Below are 13,182 nucleotides of genomic sequence, written 5' to 3' on the forward strand. Positions count from 1 at the left end.
CAGTGGATGGGTGAGCGTGTGTGTTTTCATGTCCATATATTTGCTGGGACTCCGTCCTATTGCGAAGCCTGAAAATTTCTGGGAGACTTATCCAAGTTGTGTATCTGACCCATTTTCAAATAACCCATCTGTCCGCACCAACCACTCCTCTCTACATCATACTGATCCATGAAGTATAACATGCAAAGTCTTTGTACAGTCTTTATACATTCGCACCTTCATCTTAACCATCCCTGTGCATTTCCCTATCCTTTTCCATCAATACATTTTAAACTCTCTTCAGGCCACACAGATCTCTCTCCAAAATTAACTAGTACTGAGTCTGTAAAATCCTTAAAAAATGCTGCTTCCTCAGCAGACCCAGGTCACCTCCTTTAGCACATTTCAGACACTTGGGATTAAATGGATCCCTGATGCATCCACATCAGGGAAGAATTCAGCCTCAAATTGGTTATTCTGATTGTATTAAGTCTTTTTAGACTGCCTGAGCAAAGAATTTAGTAGCGACTACAGAAAAAAGCACACATACCAAAATCCCAGGGTTCTTCTCTCATCTCTTTCCCCACATCTGTTTAAAAAGTCTTAATGCATTTTTTTTAACCTGCACAGATGGACCTGAGAATTTTCAGACAACAGTTGTTCCTATCTATACTTGGAAAGCAATCTCCTTAGGTAGGAGTCTACATCTCTGCCTTGTTTACAAGCTGGCTTTCAAGTTTCAAAAGCACTCCAGAGGACATTTCCCTGTCACAGTAAACAAGAGATTGTTCTTTTAAAAGTAAGTATCTTCCAGAAAAGCCACACTAATAGGTGATGTAGACACAGCTCACTGGAGTACTGGGACCTTTTTCCCTAGTGCAACAAAGATATAGGAAAGGCAATCCCAGTATCAGGGACATGGAGGAGTTGTCGCCTGGAGTTTATGATACAATCTGCTCAAGTGCAAATCATCTGCAACAGGTATCTTCAACCTTTTCAAACTTAAAGCCCACTTTAACCCAAACATGCATTTTACCCCATATATAATTTTTTAAAAAAAATCTTCCTCCCTGTATCTCCCCTTTAAAACCATTTTTAAAAATATTCAAAACTCCCACTTCCTTTTGATTTCTTTCCTCTCAGTGCATTTACAATTAATGATGCTAATGCAAAGGTAGGATCAGCAGGTCCTGTTCCAACAGGAAGTCTGGCAATCATATTGACTTGACTTGTTATATTTACCCCACTTTTCTACCCAGGGACACACAAAGCAGCTTACATGATAAAAAGAAATGAAACATTAAAACTGATATTAATTTTTTTGGGGGGGGAGGAGAATGCCCATCACTTGTGAAAGTTTTGCATTTCAAAAATGATTATTTTTCCTCCTTTATTTCATTCTCTTTATTTATGAAATTGCTGGTGTTAAGATACTACTGTGTATAATGTAAGAAATTATTATGCGGTGCAAGATGCAACCCTAAATGGTGTGAATTATATTCAGTCAGCTCACACACTCCAGAAAATATGGAAAAAGTACAGTGCTATGGATATATATATATATATATATATATATATATATATATATATATAATATCTCATTAGTTTCTACTGTTTCCTTGTATGATAATATGCCCAGCGCTGACACCTCTCCTATTCTCCCTGGCAGGCCCTACATTAGCATGTAAATAGCTCGCAGATAGGAGGAAATGGAAGTAAGGAAGAGTTCTTTAATTAACTTTAATCCTCTGCAAATCCATACAGCAATCTGCTCTGACAGTTTTCCACACAAGATCTTCTTAGGAGGTCCCTCAGTATCGTCTGTGCCAGGACAAAATGAGGAAAAAGAATGAACAACCCAACCTTGGATACAATATTTAGACATCTCTCTTCTATTAAATGCTGTCCTTGACTGCCATCTGGCCTGATCAAGCATATCAGTATTCTGAGTCTGGCTGGGAAACAAGCAGGTGAAATGTGCAAGAACAGCTCTGTCCTTGCCAGCCACTTTTCCTTTGTTCCTGGACCCCACCATCACACAGACAGGTAATTTCCAGTGTGGAAAGCAAACATTCTTTTAAGACAATACCTTTTGTGCTTTAGTGCAATCATCAGTGAGCTCTTCCAGTTACCCATAGCCCCAGACTGTACTGTACTTGCATAGAAACATACAGTGCTGGCTTTGTCCCTTGAGGGTTGGTCAGAAAACACTGCCTTGCTTGTGCTTGCCCAGCAATCTATGAAGAACAGGAGTGAACAAGAGTTGTCCCGTTCCTCCAACTCTTTCAAAGCAATGTACTAAACAAGCATGTAAAGGATTACTTTTGGGCTCTTGGGTGACAAAAGAAATGCAGAGAGCTCAGAGCTGGGCAGCAAAAGCAGTCATTCCATAGCACTTCCCACCTAACAAATATCAAGGAGGACGATCCAAGTATATAAAATCTACCAGGTGGGAAAAATTGTAGATGACACCAAACTGAGAGGGGTAGCTAATGCCACAGAAGACAGAACTGGGATTCAAGATGAGTTTAGCAGATTGGAGAACTAGGCCAAACTAAAAATAATGAATTTCAATAGGGACAAATGTGCGGTTCTGCACTTAGGCAGGAAGAACCAGGCACACAAATTTAAGATGGGGAACACCTGGCTTCCTACCAGTATATGTGAAAAGGATTGAGGGGGTCTTGGTGGACCACAAGCTTAAAGTGAATCAACAGTGTGATGCAGCAGCAAAAAAAGCTAATACTCTTCTAGGTTGCACCAACCAAAGTACAGTGTCCTGATTAAGGGAAGTAATAGAGCAACCGTATTCTGCCTTCATCAGATAACACCTGGAGTACTGTGCCCAGTTCTGGGTACCACAATTTAGGGAAGATGTCGACAAGCTGGAACATGAGCAGAGGAGGGTGACCAAGATGATCAAGGGTCTGGAAACCAAGCCTTATAAGGAACGGTTAAGGGAGCTGGGTATGTTTAGCCTAAAAAGGAGACAGAGGAGATATGAAAGCCATCTTCCAATATCTGAAGGCTGTCAAATGAAAGATGGAGGAGACTTGCTTTCTTCTGCTCCAGAAGCAAGGACCCGAACCTATGACTTCAAGTTACAAGAAATGAGATTCTAACTAAACATTAGGAAGAACTTCCTGACAGTAAGTCCTATTTGACAGTGGAACAGGATCCCTCGGGAGGTTATAGAATCTCTTTCCTTGGAGGGTTTTAAGCAGAGGCTGGATGGCTATCTGTCATGGCTGCTTTAGTTGAGATTCCTGCATTGCAGGGGGTTGGACTAGATTACCCTTGATGGCCCTTCCAACTCTACAATCTAAACCTTCTCTTAAGGTTAACAGAACTCTTCAGGTTTTGCTGTCTTTTAAAAAAGGAAAGAAAGAAGCAGAAAATTAACAAGCTGTCATCTCCTTGGGACGCTCCATCACAGAGCACAGCCTGAACCGAAACCAATAAAAGCTTATTACAGGGATATCAAAAGAGAAAAGTAACAGACCTCTTTGAGAAATTAAGCTATGGCAACAGATAAACCTTTTAATTTGACAGCTCTAAAGGAACCCAAGATTTAGGTTAGCTGAGAGGCCAACAAAAGATGCAATTGAACGTTAAATACAGCAGCTATATCAAAATAATTGGAAAGCAACAATCACCCAATTACCACCATTTAAATAAAAGCTGAAGGCCATAAGCCATTTCCATCAAAGACCACTATGTTTTACTGGATCATTAGGAAAATTGGTTTGAAAAGCTCACAGAATGAGAATGGATTTACACCATAATGAAGCATACATGAGTGTCAGAGCTGCTTCAAGATCCTAGCTCACAGAGGATCACGCTAGCCAGCGGTCATTAAGTAAAAGTCTTTATTGAATTACAGTTTCCATTCTCACGCTGCTGTCTGCAACTCTACGTCTACTAGCTAGATCGGCGAGGCTCCGTCTGAGTCTCCGCCCCGTGCGCACCAACTTAATATCCTAGCCTTGCTCCACCTTTTCCTCCTGACTGTCCTCCTCTGGGTCCCTCTACCCCCCGGGGCTTCTTCCTTCCGGGATTCTTCTGACGCTGACCCAGACCCTTCTGCCTCCTTGCGCCGGGCTTTAGGACCCGGTTCCCTTTCGGGGCTGCTCACTGCGCCGCCTTCCTCTGCATTTGAACTTGGCGCGCGCGCCCAACCTTCCACTTTCCTCTTAACCGTTTCTTCGCTCCCCGATGGAGGTGTGGCCACTCCTGACTCCTGCCCTCCCTCCTGTGGTGAGCTGCCAGCGCTTCCCTCCTGGCTCCTTTCCTCTTCCCTGCTTCCTGGCGGTGACGCTGGTCCCGATTTCCAGCTGCTCCCCCCTGAGTCTCCTCTGGCTCTATCTTCCTGGGGTGCCTCCCTAGACGCCCCCCTTGCCCTGGCCACTGGTGCTCCTTTCTGTGAATCCTCTGATTCACTGGAAAGACTGGGAGATCTCGGGTCGTCGTCATCACTCATCCTTTCCTCTGTCTCCTCCCCTTCGCTCTCTGTTTCCTCCCTTGCCCGTGCCTCTGCACCTAAACCCCTGACAATGAGATTTTATATCTGTAAGCAATTTATACAAAGCCTACATACCTATTGGATTTAACTGCTATACAGCTTTAAGATAAACACACACCCTCTCTCTCTCCCCACACACCCTCCCATCTCTCAGCCCCGCCTACCCACATCTGCAGTTATGGGTATAATGACCAACTGTAAACGATCCTTACTGGCAGATATATTATGTAAGGATCACAAAAGGATGTTGATGATAGTGGGTTGTATACAAATAAGTTTTATTCAGAGTAGACCTATTGGAATTAATGGGCAGGACTAACCAAGCTTCAACTAATTCCAGTTTGGTCTATTCTGTGCATAACTTAGTTTGATACAATATTATTAACAGCAGCAGCATTCTTAGGCTATTGGCAAGGAAGCAATACAATGGTACAACCAGTAGTATTGCACCAAAAGCTGACTCTGACCCTATGCCCAACTGGTTGTTGCTGCCCCTGCAAAGTCAAACTGCACAAAGTACTGAACAAGGCCCACATTAACAGCACTAACAGGTTATCCCCTTCTCAGAACATCCACCAAGTCACCTGCCCCCCCCCAAGACCTTAAAGGCTCAAGGAGCACAGGGTGAGCTTCACACAGGGGAACATACAGTCATGTGAGGGAGCAAAACAACTCAACCAAATTTTCAAGGGGTAGGAATCTATGTGAGTTGCAGTAAATCAGGAAAGATTGAGGTTACTGACATCAGTGAGATTAAACTGCTTCATCTAGAATCTATTGAAGCCAGGCATCATTCTGGATCCTGTTTATCATTGGCAGCAATACTTCTCTCCACTTAGATACCAGTTCCTTAGAAGACAAAAACCAAAGCTTCAGTTAGGCTTCTGAACTTCTGGCTCTGCATCCACAATAGAAGGATTGCTTTAATCTATACAGGAGCTATTAAAATGCAGGCTGTTACAAGTCTTTAAATGCTAAAGGTAGCACTAGCTGACTGATCAATAAAATATTTTAATCAGGTATAAAGAACTATTTTACCAGCTCCCCTGTGTATTATTTTTAATCATATCCTAGATACAGTTGTAAGGAACTCCAGAAGAGTTTGAAAAGCTAACTTGCTAAGCACAAAGCAAAGGGAAAGAACAATGGCTCCTAGAACATATGATGAAGGAATGAATTAGGCACTGGCATATAAGTGCTTATTGACAGAAATGTATACATGTTCCTTTGCCAAATGGTCTAAGTGTTGGATCCAATACCCTCCTGGTCTGGCTTCCATGTCTGTAACTAGTCTGTTGCCTTCAGGAGTGTGGAGGACACTATCCCATTGCCAGAAATGAAATAACAACTAGTCCGTTCAGCTACTCTCCACGGAATGGTGGGGGTGCCATCTTGTCCTTTGCCTCAGGCAGCAAAATGCCTTGGGTTGGCCATGGGCATAAGGGAGGGCCTACAGCTGATTTATTTAAGATTTGTATATAGTGCTTTCCACCACAAATGCCCTGCTTATTTGGAAGAGCACTTGCTTTGAATGCAAAGGGTCCCAGGTTCAATCCCTGATATATCAAATCAAAAAGCTATCAGAAAGCTGGTCTGGAAAAGAACCCTGCCTGCCCCTGAAGAGTCACGGTCAGTCAGAATGGCACATAATTAATATGGAGCAATTTTGTATGTTCTCAATTACTGACTTGGATCACACTTCTTCTCCTCATATCCGTCTTTGGATATACACCTCTTCACGTTCTCTCTATTGGTTTCTGCTTTTATCTTGCATCCACATAAGCCCTGACCTCGGGCCTGGTCAAGGATCATGAAAAGCATTCATGGCTACTCCAGCAAGGCAGAGGGGGGCAGAGCTGTGCAGAGTGGCTGAACCTTGTTATCTTCTATGTATCTTGCAGATAAATAGCCTTTTAGGAATGCTTTCCTGACCTCAAATGTATCAAAATATGTATAGAGGTAGGAACATCTCCTTACAGCAAAGACTCCCATTAAAGGTAACACTGCAATACACAACTACTGAAACAAGGCAAGTTACAATTGCTGACCATATATCTGTTGTTCTCCAAGAAGGTACAAATGATTTCTTGAAAGTTGTTTGTTTCTTAAAGCAATGCTTCTGCTTCAAACCAGGGTAAGGAACCTCCGGCCTCCCAACTTCCACCCTCCTGACAACTGGCCAAGCTGCCTGAGGATGGTGGGAGTTGGAGCCCAGAAACATCTGGTCAGACAAGGGCAGCTGTAAGGAAGGGCCAGTGGGGGGATAACCTGGGGTGCGAGCTGAGCTGAGGCTCTGTTTTTTTAATGCACTGTCTGCAGTGAGCTAGGGTGGCAGAGAGCAAGTGTCTGTAACCTTTTATTCAAGCTTCTTCCTTGAATTTGCTTTACAGCATGTTTCATTTTCGATTTCCACTTTGATGCATTTGCACTAGGTAAAACCCAGTGGAACATAGCTTTACTATGAGACAAGGTTACTGAGTACTTAGCACTTCAAATGCTATAAATGCTGTAAGCACCATATAAATGAAAATAAAGCCATAAGCTGTAAAAGCTCAGCTGGATACTTTTTTATTCATAACTTCTCTTTATTGTTTTTAAAGATAAAAATAATGGATATTCTAAAATAAAGAATGCTTACTAAAAGATAGGAACTGCTACAAAACATTAAAAATAAAAGCTATGATAGTTAATGTGACTTTTTCAGGTTTAGCTTGTGCAAGCTGTAGCACAGTGGCTGAGAGCCAATCTCCATGGACAGGACAGCAAGTGATGTGAGCCTCTCATCTGCTTTGGGAGATTGCAAGTGCATTGGGCTTCAATTTTGAGCAGCTATGCTCACAACTGGCAACTGCAAATGGAAGTGTCTGCAGAAGTCGTAGCTACCCAGACATGTGAGATGACATCAGACATTATGTTTATTATCAATGTACTGCAGGGCATCTCGTGGTGAATGTGATGGAGTTGGCCCAGCTCAACACAAAAATCTGCACTGTTGAGGTTAGAGTGGCTGCCATTGGTGAGGCCTCTGTCTAGTTCTATAGAGTGGACAGAAAGCATCTCTTCTGGCAAATTTTTAAGGCTGTAAAAGAATCTACTGTACATGTGTTTTTGTGAGATTCAAGCTGCTTGAATTGCTCTTCAATTCAAACATGAGCAGCATTAACAAGTATGTAGAACTCCTATTTGAATATTTCTTCTTGACTACTGCACTCAACATATGAATCTAGTCCTTATATTCCAGCTGACGCTTCTTGCGAAGCAAAAGACATGAACACACAGAAGCAGAAAGAAGCTCTGTCAGAAAGGTTTGGGAATTTGAAGGAGGTATTCAGAATAGGCATAACCCTTTCCCTATTCCCTTATCACTATGTAAGAGGGGAAAAATGAAGCACATCCATAGTTCTGCTTGATTCCAGGGCAAGGGTGAGCTGCAAGCAAGCAACATGGAGCCTGTGGGAACAGTAAGTTTTGCACGTGGCCCTCAGCTTTGTACAAACATGTATGGGTCTTTGTAGGAGGTAGCAGCAGGGCCCCAACATCACACCTGGATCAGACCAGGCCCCATAAACCCTCTGAGTGGTCCTGCAATGTTGAGCAGGGGCGAGGGAGCACCAAAGGCACTCCTCACCAAGTGTGCTATTTATCCAAAGCCAGTCCTGTAGGACTTCCGGGTTGGCGCCATCGCCGAATGGCGGACTCCCTCCGAGCTCCGGAGGGAGTTTGCTCGGCAGGGGCTGGGTCCTACCGCGCCGGCGACGCGGGGACCCTCAAAAACCACGGGCACGGAGCCCGTGGACATGGTGACTCGGCTGGCACCGATAGCGCCCTCCCGACTCGTGAAGGAGCCTTTTTAAAGGCTTCCGATCGGGTGCCGGGGAGTGGCGTGGTGCTGTGAGTCCTTCGCTTCCCCTGCCGAGCGCAGCCGCATGCCATTCGACGGAGAGCGCTGGCTTCTTCCATTGGAAATTCGGACTTTTAACAACAACCCGTGAGTAATTGGGAAACCGGGTACAAAAGGAGAAAAAAAGAATTTTTTTTCGGATTCGGCACGAGCGGGGGGGATCTAAAAAGGAAGTCAGTCCCCTCCTGATTGTAAACATGCTAAAACAAGGACTGGGTAACCAAGATCGATCCAGAAGTTTATTGCTGATAAAAATTATAAATTCCACGATGGGAAACTACAAGAATTGTGCTGGAGGAGAAGAGTGGAGAGCGAGAGGGAAAAGGCAACCCCCCCGGGAACCGGGGCGATTCGTAGAACCTGGCGAAGAGAGACGGAGAATTTGACAGCTGTCAAAGTAGCTGTCAAATTTTGAGAATATAAAGAGGACTTTGTTACAAGTATTTTGCTGGTTAATTCTGTTACAATTTGATATACCGTATTTTTCGGACTATTGGACGCACCGGTCCATAGGACGCACCTAGATTGGGGGGGGGGGAAATAAAGGCAAAAAAAATTTATCCCCCCCCCAGGCGCGGGGCTGGGGCGGGGAAGCCCGAGCTTCCCCCTCCCCCAGAACGGGACCCAGAGCCATGCTTTGGCATCGCTCTGGGAACTTGCGGGGCTGGGGGAGGAGGAAGCCTTCCGCCAACCTCCAAACCATGTCGGGAGACAGCGGGATGGCGCGCTGCGCCTCTCCCGCTGTCCCCCGAGCTTGTGGGGCTGGCGGTGGGGCTCTCCTGAAGCCGGGAGGTTGTGGGGATGGTGGGGGGGGGAGAAGCAGGCTTGCTTCTCCCTCCCCCAGCCTCCCGATCAGGTCGGGGAAAAGCGGGATAGCGGAGCGCCGCCATCCCGCTTTTCCACGACCTGATCTGGAGGTTGTGGGGCTGGTGGGGGGGAGAAGCAGGCTTGCTTCTCCCTCCCCCAGCCTCCCGATCAGGTCGGGGAAAAGCGGGATAGCGGAGCGCCGCCATCCCGCTTTCCCCCGACCTGATCTGGAGGTTGTGGGGCTGGTGGGGGGGAGAAGCAGGCTTGCTTCTCCCTCCCCCAGCCTCCCGATCAGGTCGGGGAAAAGCGGGATAGCGGAGCGCCGCCATCCCGCTTTCCCCCGACCTGATCTGGAGGTTGTGGGGCTGGTGGGGGGGAGAAGCAGGCTTGCTTCTCCCTCCCCCAGCCTCCCGATCAGGTCGGGGAAAAGCGGGATAGCGGAGCGCCGCCATCCCGCTTTCCCCCGACCTGATCTGGAGGTTGTGGGGCTGGTGGGGGGGAGAAGCAGGCTTGCTTCTCCCTCCCCCAGCCTCCCGATCAGGTCGGGGAAAAGCGGGATAGCGGAGCGCCGCCATCCCGCTTTCCCCCGACCTGATCTGGAGGTTGTGGGGCTGGTGGGGGGGAGAAGCAGGCTTGCTTCTCCCCCCGCCAGCCTCCAGATCAGGTCGGGGAAAAGCGGGATAGCGGAGCGCCGCCATCCCGCTTTCCCCCGACCTGATCTGGAGGTTGTGGGGCTGGTGGGGGGGAGAAGCAGGCTTGCTTCTCCCTCCCCCAGCCTCCCGATCAGGTCGGGGGAAAGCGGGATAGCGGAGCGCCGCCATCCCGCTTTCCCCCGACCTGATCTGGAGGTTGTGGGGCTGGTGGGGGGGAGAAGCAGGCTTGCTTCTCCCTCCCCCAGCCTCCCGATCAGGTCGGGGAAAAGCGGGATAGCGGAGCGCCGCCATCCCGCTTTCCCCCGACCTGATCTGGAGGTTGTGGGGCTGGTGGGGGGGAGAAGCAGGCTTGCTTCTCCCCCCGCCAGCCTCCAGATCAGGTCGGGGAAAAGCGGGATAGCGGAGCGCCGCCATCCCGCTTTCCCCCGACCTGATCTGGAGGTTGTGGGGCTGGTGGGGGGGAGAAGCAGGCTTGCTTCTCCCCCCGCCAGCCTCCAGATCAGGTCGGGGAAAAGCGGGATAGCGGAGCGCCGCCATCCCGCTTTTCCACGACCTGATCTGGAGGTTGTGGGGCTGGTGGGGGGGAGAAGCAGGCTTGCTTCTCCCTCCCCCAGCCTCCCGATCAGGTCGGGGAAAAGCGGGATAGCGGAGCGCCGCCATCCCGCTTTTCCACGACCTGATCTGGAGGTTGTGGGGCTGGTGGGGGGGAGAAGCAGGCTTGCTTCTCCCCCCGCCAGCCTCCCGATCAGGTCGGGGAAAAGCGGGATAGCGGAGCGCCGCCATCCCGCTTTTCCACGACCTGATCTGGAGGTTGTGGGGATGGTGGGGGGGAGAAGCAGGCTTGCTTCTCCCCCCGCCAGCCTCCAGATCAGGTCGGGGAATAGCGGGGTGGCGGCTCTGCGCCTCCCCGCTGTCCCCAGCTTTTGGGTGCAGGCTGCTGCCCGCAAGCCTTGCGAGCCCGCGGGACATCCCGCCGGGCTTGCAAGACTTGGGATAGCTTCCTGAAGCCTGGAGAGCGAGAGGGGTCGGTGCGCACGGACCCCTCTCGCTCTCCAGGCTTCAGCAAAAGCCTGCATTCGCACCATAGGACGCACACACATTTCCCCTTCATTTTTGGAGGGGAAAAAGTGCGTCCTATAGTGCGAAAAATACGGTAATACGGATACAAACTGTCGGGAAAAGAAAAGAAACAACTATTTGACTTTTGGATTAGAGGATACAAAGTTACTGCAATCCCCCTAGAGGGGTTTCGGGACATTACAAGTGGTCGTATGTGGAAAATTACTCTGGGATGTGTACAGGTCTTATCCTCTGGGAAAGCTGCAAAACTGAAACAGTATTTTGTCTACAGAGGTGTTTACATTAAAAGGAGACAATAGAATTTTCCATTGAAGAAAGGAAGGGACTGGACGCAAGTTTTTGTTCCTGAATAACAAACCTCTGTAGAGATACCAGATCTCGGAATAAGAACGTTTTAGCAGCTGAACAAGACAAGAAACCTGAGAAAGTAAGGAATAAAAAGAACAAAGGACCAACTACGACACTGAAAGAACAATGGGAGGAGCAACAAAGACCAAGGAAACTAAAGGCCTCTATTAGACTGGATTTTTGAAGTTAAACATCATTGAAACAAACAAATTAAAAGAAAACCGGCAAGGTAGAATGGGAAAAATTTGGCTATGGACTTGAGACCTCCAGGCTAACAACAAACAGACTGATGGACATGGGGAATTCAAACCGGGGAAGGGAGGGGGAATCTTGGAATCCAAAGGCTATGTAACCAACTTTTTGAATCTTCTTATATCTTTTGTCTTCTATTTCTTTATATAACTTTGGTATTTTGATTTAACATGTTTAAAAAAGGGGGGGACTCGTGGAAGGAAATTGGGGCAGATCTTGGGGGGGAAATGTTTTTACTTTTTCTGTTAAAGACAAGGAGTGATGGTAAGATTGTATAAATTTTGGCTAATGGGTTAAACATATTGGTTTTAAATTGGGAATGATAGCTTGTGGAACCAACTTAAGGAAAGGGGAATACAGTAGGGAGGGGAAGGAGGGAGTCCTAGAAAGAAGGTTATGAAAGTAAGGATTTAAGCTTCTTTTTCTTTTTTTTCTTTCTCTATCTTTTCTATTTTTCTTACTCTGTTATTATTGGAAATTTTAATAAATATGATTTTTAAAAAAAACAACAAAGCCAGTCCTGTAGATGGCCATAGGTCACCCTTCCCCTGATTTAGAGGAAATCAGAATATAACATTTCCAAACAGCAATGAAATGCTCCCATACATACTCAGCAGCTTGCAGGCAAGGGGAGGGGGTGTTAGCAATGCCAACACTTGCTTTCATGTTCACTTAACACAAAAAGGTCACAATTTGCCCCTACCACCCATCCAAATTTGTTCTAAACTACGCCTTAGGCAGGTCACAGGCATCTGTTCATCATACCAAGCTTCCACAGATGCTATCTTAATAAGCATCTTTCTAGAGGAGCAGCATAAAAAAGGTATTTTGTTTTGATTTTGTTGTAATCCTGAAATTGCTTTCCCTTCCCTTGCCACTGAGTTACAAGTTGCTCTCACAGAAGAATAATGCAATAATATTTTCAACAAGGTCAGCCTAATAACTTTGCAAATGGCATTTCAGAATAACAAAAATGATGGGGCTTTTTCTGTTCCCTCTTTGCACGCATTCTCTCTCTCTCTCTCTCTCTCTCTCTCTCTCTCTCTCTCTCTCTGTATAATGGTATGGAAGGAAATATATGAACACCTACCTAGAGATACATTTTGAAGTTAAAAAAAGAGCCAGAGGAGTTACCAGGTACAGTACACCCATTTGAAAACAAAATTTGAGAACAGAATTTATGTTCTGCCTTTCCACTAGCACGCTCGAAGGAGCTAAGAAACTACCAGTGCCTAAGTTAATTACAAAAAATCAATACAGAACTATAGTAAATATAAGGATCATCTTATAGAAAAAGATGCCTGCTGGAAAACCAAGTGTGCTGGATTTGGCCCACCTTTCTCTGCTCTAATAAGTGGTGATGTTCTGCTGCAGTAGAAACAAGCATAGGTTTGGTCTGGCCTCTCCTGCCAGCCTGATGATGATAGTGATGATAATTTTTTTATATTCTGTCTATCTGACAGTTGCCCAGCCACTCTGGGTGGCTATAAGAAGCATACTGATGTTCTGAACCCATAGTCTATATCCAAGAATATGTAGAATGACCATAATACCACTTGACTCTGGGAAAGCAATATGGGGCTAGTTCAACTTTTCATTTTTCATATGCTGGAATTTTCTGGTTTCTAGTCTGTTCTATG

The 13,182-nt window shown here is 46.4% G+C and overlaps 1 protein-coding gene across 2 annotated transcripts in view; it reads right to left on the bottom strand.

Annotated features, from left to right (window-relative positions):
• Positions 1-13,182, bottom strand: part of MAD1L1 (mitotic arrest deficient 1 like 1) — a 456,900-nt gene that overhangs the window by 307,363 nt on the left and 136,355 nt on the right. The window lies entirely within an intron of this gene.

Source organism: Podarcis bocagei, assembly GCF_964188305.1.
Source record: "Podarcis bocagei genome assembly, chromosome: 14".
In the NCBI taxonomy this organism is placed as follows: domain Eukaryota; kingdom Metazoa; phylum Chordata; class Lepidosauria; order Squamata; family Lacertidae; genus Podarcis; species Podarcis bocagei.